Genomic DNA, 10670 nt, shown 5'->3' with positions numbered 1-10670 from the left:
TTACTGATCAGTATTGTAGTTTTCAGTCACTATGTGGTGGTAGTATGTGGTCTGGAAATGGTGTTGTGGTATTTGTCCCTTGTATGTGCTATTTGGTCACCAAGTGGTAATATGTGGTCTTGACATGGTGCGGTGGTATTTGTTCCTTGTATGTGATATTATTCGATCACTGTGGTTGTAATTTGTAGTCTGGTCATGGTGCGGTGGTATTTGTTCCTTGTATGTGATATTATTGGTCAAGATATACCTAAATTGTATTGCAGATTTTAACAAATATTTAATAGGTTACAGTAGAGTAGGGCCCGGCCATTTTTCTGGAATAATCTGGTAACATGACCCCCCCCCCGTCACATGACCCCCCCGTCACATGACCCCCTCGTCACATGACTCCCCCCGTCACATGACCCCCGTCACATGATCCCCGTCACATGACTGGGGGGGCCCACAGTGTGTGAACAGCCCGGGGCCCTGGCTACCCTTAATCCACCCCTGCCGAGTATGGCTGTCTAACCTAGTCGGCTACACAGCTCCTGCTCGGCTGTAGCTAGAATGTATGGGCTCATTTTAGGTCCTGACTATAGCCCGTACATTCTAGCTGCTTCACTGCTGAAAACACTAGACACCCCAGGAACGACTGAGATAAGTATAAAAAAGTTTTTTGTTTTTTTTAAATGGGTGAGGTGGGGGGAGTGAAACTGCACATGATGAAGTGCGTTTGAGAGGATACTGTACATGGTGAAATGATAGGGGGATAGGGGGCTGCAAATGATGAAGTAAGGTGGACTGCAGATGAAGTGAAGGAGGGATAGGGGGATGCAAATGATGAAGTAAGGTGGACTGCAGATGAAGTGAAGGAGGGATAGGGGGCTGCAAATGATGAAGTAAGGTGGACTGCAGATGAAGTGAAGGAGGGATAGGGGGCTGCAAATGATGAGGTAAGGTGGACTGCAGATGAAGTGAAGGGGGATAGAGGACTGTAAATTATGCAGTAATGTGGACTGCAAATGATGAAGAGGGGGTAATGGGGACGGCAAATGATGATGTTGGGGACTGCAAATTATGATGTGGGGGTGATGGGGTGTTAGGTGTCGAATTCCCGCCACTGCACAGGGGGAATCTCGAGCCATTTCCGCTGCGGTCTCCCATTCTTCTCCAGCCACATTGGAGTCTACGTCTACACAGCAGAGACGTCAGCCCCAGCGTCTGGCTCAAGCTGATACTGTATAGCTGGTTATGGCTGCTGCCCCAGGTTCAGCCTTTGTAACCAACATTGAACAGCGGCGAGCAGACGTTCCAGGGACTAAGTCCTGCTTTTCATCTACTGAGCATGCCCATGGGACGACCTCTCATTGGAGGTCGGAGGTCACATGCTCAGGTCCTGTAGCGGCTCTGATTGGATCACTAGGAAGGTCCTGGAAGGCTACATCTTTAAACTGTTCGGCCATGCGCTAGTATAGAACCGAAATCGTGTGTATGTGGATGTATGACTGAAACTGGTGAAAGCTCCTTAATCATTGCCATCCTTAGTGTTGTTGAAAGTAATTTGGTGATTGAGCTATCTAGCACCAGATTCTGCCATCCAGCACTAGACACAAATTACTGCATCAATTAGCAGCCACCGCCAGTAATAGGATAGAGTAGGGCCCGGCCAAAAGTGTCTACCTTGTCGTCTTGGCAGATTAAAAAAAGTCTTTTGGCCAAATCAAAAGCTACTGGCTATATGTGTGATCTGGTGATGGGAACTGTTAACTGTGTGATTGGTGAGAGGTGGAGTTTTTCCAAGAGAGAGCGGTGGGACTGTGGACAGTTCGAGGGGTGGAGGCGGGGCAGGGGTGTAGCTTGGGTGGAGTCTCAAGGGGCCCAAAAATTTTGCCAGTATGGGGCCCGGAAATTCATAGTGGCAGCCCAGTACTCACTTGGGGGGTGGTCCGGTCCGATGGGCGTCGATGGTCTTGTTCCGGCACCTCCCTTCTTCTTGTGTTGTGATGCCGCCCTACTGCTTGCTTTATGTGGATGACACATCTCCTCGGCACCGCGCTCGTGCGCAGACATACATACTTGCAATATATCTGTGCAGGAGCGCTGTGCCGATGAGACTGTGTGGATGATGAAGGGACGTGTCATCCACACGAAGCAAGCAGAAAAACAGGGCTCTTAAGAAGATGGGTGCTGCCGGACCAGGACCAACGATGCCCAACAGACCAAACCGCCTCGCAGGTGAGTATAATAAAAATTAATTTTTCTTCTCTTGCAGGTTGAGTTGGGGGCTTATATATAGCATTATAGAACGCTGTATATCAGCCCTGAAAGGTGATGGCTGTATCTCTTATCGGCCAAACTTGGTAACAGATTCCCTTTAATATGTGTATAAGATATATATATTTGGTATCGCAGGATTCAGAATTGCCCAATCTATCAATATATAAAAATATATAAACGGCCGTAAACGACGTAACGAGAAAAAAAATCAAAACGCCTGAATTCCGTTTTTTTTGTCACTGCACCATTGCAATGAAATGCAATAGCAGGCTATGAAAACATCATATCTATCCCAAAATGGTATTAATAAAATGTCAGCTCAGTGAGCAAAAAATAAGCCCTCACCCAGAAACCAAAAAATAGAGATGCTACGGGTCTCGGAAAATGGCACTTTTTTTTTTATACATATTTTGGATTTTTTTTTCACCACTTAAATAAAAAAAAGCCTATACATGTTTGGTATCTACGAACTTGTAATGACCTGAAGAATCATACTTGCAGGTCAATTTAAGCATTTAGTGAACATGGTAAAAAAAAAAAATCATTTTGGAATTGCACTCTTTTTTTTTTTCATTTTCACTGTACTTAAATTTTTTCCCCATTTTCTAGTACACAATATTATGGTAAAAGCAATAGTGTTGATCAAAAGTACAACTCATCGTGCAAAAAACAAGCCCTCACATGGCCATATTGACAGAAAATTAACAAAGTTATGGCTCTGGGAAGAAACGGAACAAAAAAATGGAAATGCATAAACGTACATATACAATGTAAGGTTTTTATTTTGAGGAAGGAGGTTGTGCTTTTTTTGCCTGTATGATTTTATGGGGAGCCTGAAAGAACGGATGCAAAGATACAAATGTGTTTTTAAATACAGAACCTCATTGTTTCTAAACTTATTTAAAAAAAAAAAACACTGCTTCAAATCAGCACAGAAAAAAAAGCTTGAAAAACTGAAAATTCTGATTAGAGGATAAAAAAAAGCAGCAATAAAAATAATGCAGCATTTACTTACTTGGGAGAAGTATATATCACACTGCACATAAATTCAATCTTGTGTCTTCTTGAGTGAATTAATTAATTAATGTACTTATTTATTTTAATTATTTCATACACTTTCTTAAAATTGTATTTAATAAATAAAGCCTTAGCTGAATAATACATAAAAGAGGAAACATTTTAGTTTTGCTTTTACTATCAAGTGATTGTTCCTTGTAGCTCAGACTGTTCTACAGAAAACTCATGTCAGGAAGCGACAAGTACAGGGATCCACTGCCGAAATAGCTCAGTTGGGAGAGCGTTAGACTGAAGATCTAAAGGTCCCTGGTTCGATCCCGGGTTTCGGCAGAAGTTTTTTAACTGCTTATTTTCCAGTAATGATTGATTTCTAATGAATATATAAGTCCTACATCTGGAGATATGCCTTTCCCAATGGGTACGCTTTTTTAGAGGGGGGAAAATGGTATTTAGACGCAAATACAATTGCTGTGAGCTGCGCCGCCCGGGACAAGATCAGAGAAGCAGCAGTCAGCTCCCTGCCCTGCCAGGATCTCCAGCAGAACACAGACCACTTCCGGCCTGGCCCTGTAGAGGAGAAGGCGCACGCAGGGAATATCGATATGGTGACGTCATCGCGCCATCCAGCATCCATTGTTGAAAACGATAAAGGAACCAAGAAGAGTCGGCGGGTGCGGTGTACAGGGAGCCAGGATAAGGTGAGTATAATCATTTCTTTTATGTTTTGCCAATGATTGGGAGGTGTAAGAGGGGCTGGCTATTGGGGGACATATGTGGAGCTAGCTATGGAGGACATACTGTATATGAGTTTAACTGTGGGGGATATATGTGGGGCTAGCTATAGGAGACATATGAGGGGCTGGCTTTCGGGAGTCATGTGTGGTAATGGCTATTGGGGGACAAATGTGGGGCACCCTATTGGCGGACATATGTGGAGATGGCTATGGGCATATATGTGCGGCTGGCTGTGTGGGACATATATTGGGCTAGCTGTGGGAGACATATGTGGGGCTGGTTATAGAGGACATATGTGGGGCTGGCTATTGGGGACATATGTGGGGTTGGCTATTGGGGGACATGCAGAGCTGGCTATGGGGGATATATTTGGAACTGGCTATGGGGACATGTGGGACTGGCTATGGGGGACATATGTGGAGCTGGCTATTAGAGGACATATATGGAGAAAGCTATGGAAGACATATGTGGAGCTAGCTTTTGGGGTACATATGTACAGCTGGCTATGGGGGACTTATGTGGGGCTGACTACTGGGAGACATGTGGTAATGGCTATTGGGGACAAATGTGGAGCAGGCTATTGGGGGACATATGTGGGGCTGGCTATTGGGCAACATATGTGGGGCTTGATATTAGGGGACATAGGTGGAGCTGGCTATGGGGGACCAATGTGGAGCTGGCTGTGTGGGACATATATTGGGCTCGCTGTGGGATACAAATGTGATGCTAGCTGTGGGGGTCATAACAGTAGCTGGCTATGGGGGACATATGTGTGTATGGCTATGGGGTCACATACGTTAGCTAGCTATGGGCCTGATATGTGGGGCTGGATATTGATGGACATATGTGGGGCTGGCTATTGGGCAACAAATGTGGGGCTTGCTGTTAGAAGACATAGGTGGAGCTGTCTATGGAGGACATATGTAGGGCTAAACATGAGTGACATATGTGAGGCTGGCTATTGGGAACATATGTGGGACAGGCTATTGGAGGACATATGTGAAGCTGGCTATTGGGGTACATATGAGGAGCTGGCTATGAGGGGCCTATGGGGGACTACGTATGGGGACATCTGTGAGTCTGGCTATTGGTGGACCTAAAAGGAGCTGTCTGTGGGAGACATAAGAGACGCTGGATTTGGGGGACAAGGGGGCTAGCTATAGGGGACATATGAGGAGCTGGCTACTGGGGGACAAAAGAGGAGCAGGCTATTTTGGACAGAAGATGGGCTAGCTTTTGGGGACCTGAGTGACTGGCTATGGGGGACTTAAGTGTCACTGACCATGGGTGACATAAGAGGGGCTGATTGTGGGGGAAATATTAGGGGCTGACTGTGGAGGACATGGAGGCTGGCTATAGGGGACATGTGAGAATCTGGCTATTGGGAGACATAAGAGGGGCAGCCTATGTGGGGCAGAAGATGGGCTAGCTTTGGGGGACCTAAGAGTGGCTGGCTATTTGAACATAAGTGGCGCTGGCCATGGGGAACATACAGTATGAGGGGCTGGCTATGGGGTCATGTGAAGGGATGGCTATGCGGATATAAGATGGGCTTTTGTGGACATTTGTGGGGCTGGCTATGGGGAAATAAGAGGGGCTGGATATGTAGGGCATAAAAGAGGCTGGCTGTGGGGGACATAAAAGGAGCAGGCTGTGGGGGACATAAGAGCGGCTGCGTGTGGAGGAAATTTTAGAGGCTGGCTGTGGGGGACAAATGAGGGGCTGACTATTTGTGGACATAAGAGAGGCAGGCTATGTGGGACATAAGATGGGCTGGATTTGGGGGACCTAAGAAGGGCTGACTATGGGGACCATAAAAGGTGCTGGCTATGGGGGACATATGAGGGGCTCACTGTGGGGGAAATATGAGGGGCTGGCTGTGGAGAACACATGAGGTGCTGGCTGTGGGGAAACAAGATGGGCTGGCTCTGCGGGACATACGTCAGGCTGGCTATAGGAGCTATTGTGACAAAAAGCCCTCTGGAAAATTAGTGCAGGATATGCCATTAAGGTGGAGAGACTGCCATCTGCTGGTCAGTCAATATCAAACGGAACCAAAGTGTGCAGTAAAAATTGCAGGGGGGAGGACCTTGCGTGTTAGACTGAATCAGATGACCCTCTGTAAGGACTTCCCTGATATGAAATCTCTGCGCGCTAAACCACAAGGCAATTTGGTGCCAGGGATGAGAGAGGGGCAGACATGCTCCAGAGACACCACTGAGAACAACATGACAGGTCTCAGCGGGGAGTCTGTGCTACCTGGGTGTCGGTCACCACCTGGTTCCCCAGGAAGATATCCCAGTGTGCAGCTTACGCTGGTCAGAGCCATAATCTGCGCCCTTCACTAGTCAAACCTCCAAGGTCCGACTACGCCTGTCAAGAGGAGAGGCCCTGTCCTTTATTCCCTGAGACTTCCACTGATGGTCAAGCCGATAAGAGATGGGAGAGGCACACCTGCGATAGGAACAGAGCAAGTGAGCAGGGCCAATACTTCCAGCTATCATATACAGCAGAGGTCCCCAACGTTTCTGACCTTGAGAGCCACATTCAGCTCTGAGAGAGGGTCGCGAGCCACACCAAGCCTTGAGAGAGGGTCGCGAGTGACATTCGGCTCCCGCCCCCCTCACAATAGTGGCAACCAAAACGCCCATTACAGGCATAATGGTAACCAAAGATTATCCACACAAATAAATCACCCCAAAGCAGTATACAAAGATTCAGGAGTTCCTACAATACCCTCCACTCAGTATTCTCCTATAAAGCACTCTCAAGATACTGACTCATTTAGCTTCAAACACTTCCTCTGACAGGTGGTATCATCTTGTCTCCAGCATACCATACTTAAATCATCTCAAAACCCCTAAGGCCAGGATATGTGCATCCAGATCTGCTCTTCTGTGCAGGGCTGCTCACAAAATTCACCATTTTCAGATGTGATCTCTACACCGGTTTGCTAGAACTGGAGCTAATGACCAAGCTGACAGACCGCCGCGAGCCACAATTCATGGGACCGCGAGCCACATGTGGCTCCCGAGCTACAGGTTGGAGATCCCTGATATACAATATCATGTCGGCTGGGATTAGGATTGCAGGTTGGGAGGGGGCCGGTTAGTGCGTGGGAGGCTCGACAGGCTTTAATAGTCTACATCAGGAAGAGACTTGCGGCCTAGCGGGAAAACCCGGTGACACTGGCTGGGGCCAGAGCTTCAAGTGAGAACTCACATGGTAAAAGGAAAGCAAAGAAATGTATATCAATTACACCAGTGCCTTTAATGATAGAGGTAACCTAAAAAACTATTTTGATTAAAATATAGGATATACAGCGGCTGGCAAAGCTCAGGATCCTGTGTGTAAAATCCCATACATAAAATAATAAATAATACAAATGGTTTGCCGCGCTAATCCTTATAGTGGTCACCTGATTTCCCCTCCAAAAAAAATAATTTGAGTAACACCTAATCAATGATTTAACTAATACAATGGTGCTGAATGCAACAGGTGAAATAGCAAGTGTAGTGTTCAACTGTGTACAATGGCAAGCTTGATTTTCAGGTTGAAACAGCTACTGGCAGAATCTAGTTGGTAACATACAAAAAACTGCTTATATAGTTGTCCTTAAACAATGAGTAATATACTCCAAATTATGATCATACGTGATATGCGTTCACATAATGAGAGATTCACATAAGCCGTGCAGACAGACTTATGTACTGCAATAAATTTCAAAGCTAGTGACAGTGCAATATGTTACAGATTGCCTGCAGCAAGGCCAGGCAACAAAGGACCTCGTACCAAGAGATTAACACAAGCAGTACAAAGGTAACTGCTGAAACAAAATATGCAGCTACAACGGCAACTAACCTGCTGAATATCTATTCTCCATTCTCCTGCTGGAGCTGCAGATGGCGATAAGTAGACGAGACCTCAAGGGATCAAGAGAAGCATGCAGAGCCAAGGAAGCCCGGCTGGTGGCGTCCCTGGTTGCACGGCAATAGAAAAAATGGCCTACAGAGACTGGCCGGCGTGTGACGTCACAGCCCTACAGAGTGCGCGAATGGCCAAAAGAGTTAACTCTTATGTTTTCTCAACTGAGATATATCATACGTGATTTAAAATAGGCAAGGCATGTGGTAAGAAACAGGGATGTTTATGTGATGCTGATGGTGAGCGAAGCGGCCAAGGCCATTGACAAGGTGAAACTGTTCCTGGATTTGGAGCACAACAAACACACACATCATTTTGATCCAGCTTCCTGTCCCACTTTGTAGAGGAGTGTGCACCACCACTCTTGAAGACATACAGTGTGAAAAGGTTGTTGGATGGATAGCAGATAATGCTTCCAGTCACTTTGCCAGCACCACCCTGTCTATCACACGGTCCAGTCTCAGTAGCCATGATTCTGGACCACATAATCCCCCCGATCCTCCTTCCTCCTACCATGCCAAGTGCCTGGAGACAATTGATTCCACACTTGGACACTCCAAAGAGCTCTTCACATTTCCATTTATAGATTCTGGCCTCTCAACCTGCTTGTTTCAGCCAAACATGAGAAGATCATATGTTGAGATGCTCAAATGTTTGAGAAGGCATGCTCACAAGAAGGCAATGGTGGGAAAATGCTATTACTTTCACAAGAGCTGGATAATGAAGAGACACAATTACCAGCAAGTAATGTTGTTGGGTCAGCAAGTCAGAAGGAGGACCAGAGTGTGGAAGTGGAAGATAAGGTGGTGGATGATGAACTCACTGACCCCACCTGAGAAGGTGACATGCAAAGCAAGCACAGCAGCCCACAGGGGGAGGGATCTGCAGCACCACAACAGGCAGGAAAAGGCAGTGGGGTGGCCAGAGACACAAGGTGGGCAACTGATCCCCAGAGCACCACCACGAGTGAAGTTGTAAGCCAAGAGTTTGGTGTTCCTGAGTCTGGCGCTTTTTTAAAGACAGTACAATTAACCCAAAAAAGGCCATTTGCAACATCTGCCATGCCAGCATTAGCATGGGCAAGACAACTACCAGCCTGACCACCACCAGAATGCTCAGGCACATACAAGCAAAGCACCTGACTACTTGGGCCAAAAGCCAGATTCCAGAAACAGTGTCTGTGGGTGACACCATCACTATCAGAATACATTTCAAAAACCTAACCTGCACATCCAAACATAGACTCAGTGTGAACAGGTGCTGAACCTAGAGTCGCCAACTCGTATATAGTTAAGTAAATAAGGCAGCACACTGCAGCGCTAGAACATACAAACTTGAAATACGAAATTTGAACTGCATTACTGCACTAGAAATATGAAAAATGAGAGCGTTTAGCGCATAAAAATGGCCAATTTTATGTGTACCTGGTAGCCCCTTTACGGCATCTCTCTTATACCAGGTCCTACGCTTGCCTTACCTCGCTGAGAATAAACGTCTCCATCTGAATGGGTACATGTGAAACCTCTTCCTAGACTAAAATTCTCTCTCTCTGTGGAGGGGTACTGGACCTGCTGTAATTAAAACACCTGTGGTTAGGAGGCGGAGTGCACGATCAGAAGGCTAGAGAATGCATTTCAAAAACCTGACCTGCACATCCAAACATAGACTCAGTGTGAACAGGTGCTGAACCTAGAGTCGCCAACTCGTATATAGTTAAGTAAATAAGGCAGCACACTGCAGCGCTAGAACATACAAACTTGAAATACGAAATTTGAACTGCATTACTGCGCTAGAAATATGAAAAATGAGAGCGTTTAGCGCATAAAAATGGCCAATTTTATGTGTACCTGGTAGCCCCTTTACGGCATCTCTCTTATACCCCTCCACAGAGAGAGAGAATTTTAGTCTAGGAAGAGGTTTCACATGTACCCATTCAGATGGAGACGTTTATTCTCAGCGAGGAGCTACCAGGTACACATAAAATTGGCCATTTTTATGCGCTAAACGCTCTCATTTTTCATATTTCTAGTGCAGTAATGCAGTTCAAATTTCGTATTTCAAGTTTGTATGTTCAAGCGCTGCAGTGTGCTGCCTTATTTACTTAACTATATACGAGTTGGCGACTCTAGGTTCAGCACCTGTTCATACTGAGTCTATGTTTGGATGTGCAGGTCAGGTTTTTGAAATGTATTCTCTAGCCTTCTGATCGTGCACTCCGCCTCCTAGCCACAGGTGTTTTAATTAGAGCAGGTCCAGTACCCCTCCACAGAGAGAGAGAATTTTAGTCTAGGAAGAGGTTTCACATGTACCCATTCAGATGGAGACGTTTATTCTCAGCGAGGTAAGGCAAGCGTAGGACCTGGTATAAGAGAGATGCCGTAAAGGGGCTACCAGGTACACATAAAATTGGCCATTTTTATGCGCTATACGCTCTCATTTTTCATATTTCTAGTGCAGTAATGCAGTTCAAATTTCGTATTTCAAGTTTGTATGTTCTAGCGCTGCAGTGTGCTGCCTTATTTACTTAACAATCACTATCAGAGTCCTGGTGCCACACAATAACGTCAACGTGACAGGACTCAAGTCCTATGCTGCTGCCTCAGCCAGTGTATCACCCTGCTGTTCTGGAGACTGCACGCTTGAAGCAACATGCGGTCTGCAAAATGGAGAGCAGTAGTGCAGGGAGATCATGTCACCCCACATTACAACAGAGCTTAACCAAACAGGCGTGCTGC

The 10670-nt window shown here is 46.1% G+C and overlaps 1 non-coding gene across 1 annotated transcript; it reads left to right on the top strand.

The window, feature by feature from the left end:
* The first annotated feature begins 3533 nt into the window (after positions 1-3533).
* Positions 3534-3606, top strand: TRNAF-GAA (transfer RNA phenylalanine (anticodon GAA)). Its single transcript has one exon. It is a non-coding gene; the product is annotated as a tRNA-Phe (tRNA).
* The last annotated feature ends 7064 nt before the right edge of the window (positions 3607-10670 follow it).

This window comes from Ranitomeya imitator, chromosome 3 (assembly GCF_032444005.1).
Source record: "Ranitomeya imitator isolate aRanImi1 chromosome 3, aRanImi1.pri, whole genome shotgun sequence".
Lineage (NCBI taxonomy): Eukaryota > Metazoa > Chordata > Amphibia > Anura > Dendrobatidae > Ranitomeya > Ranitomeya imitator.
This window is presented reverse-complemented; position numbering and strand designations above follow the sequence as displayed.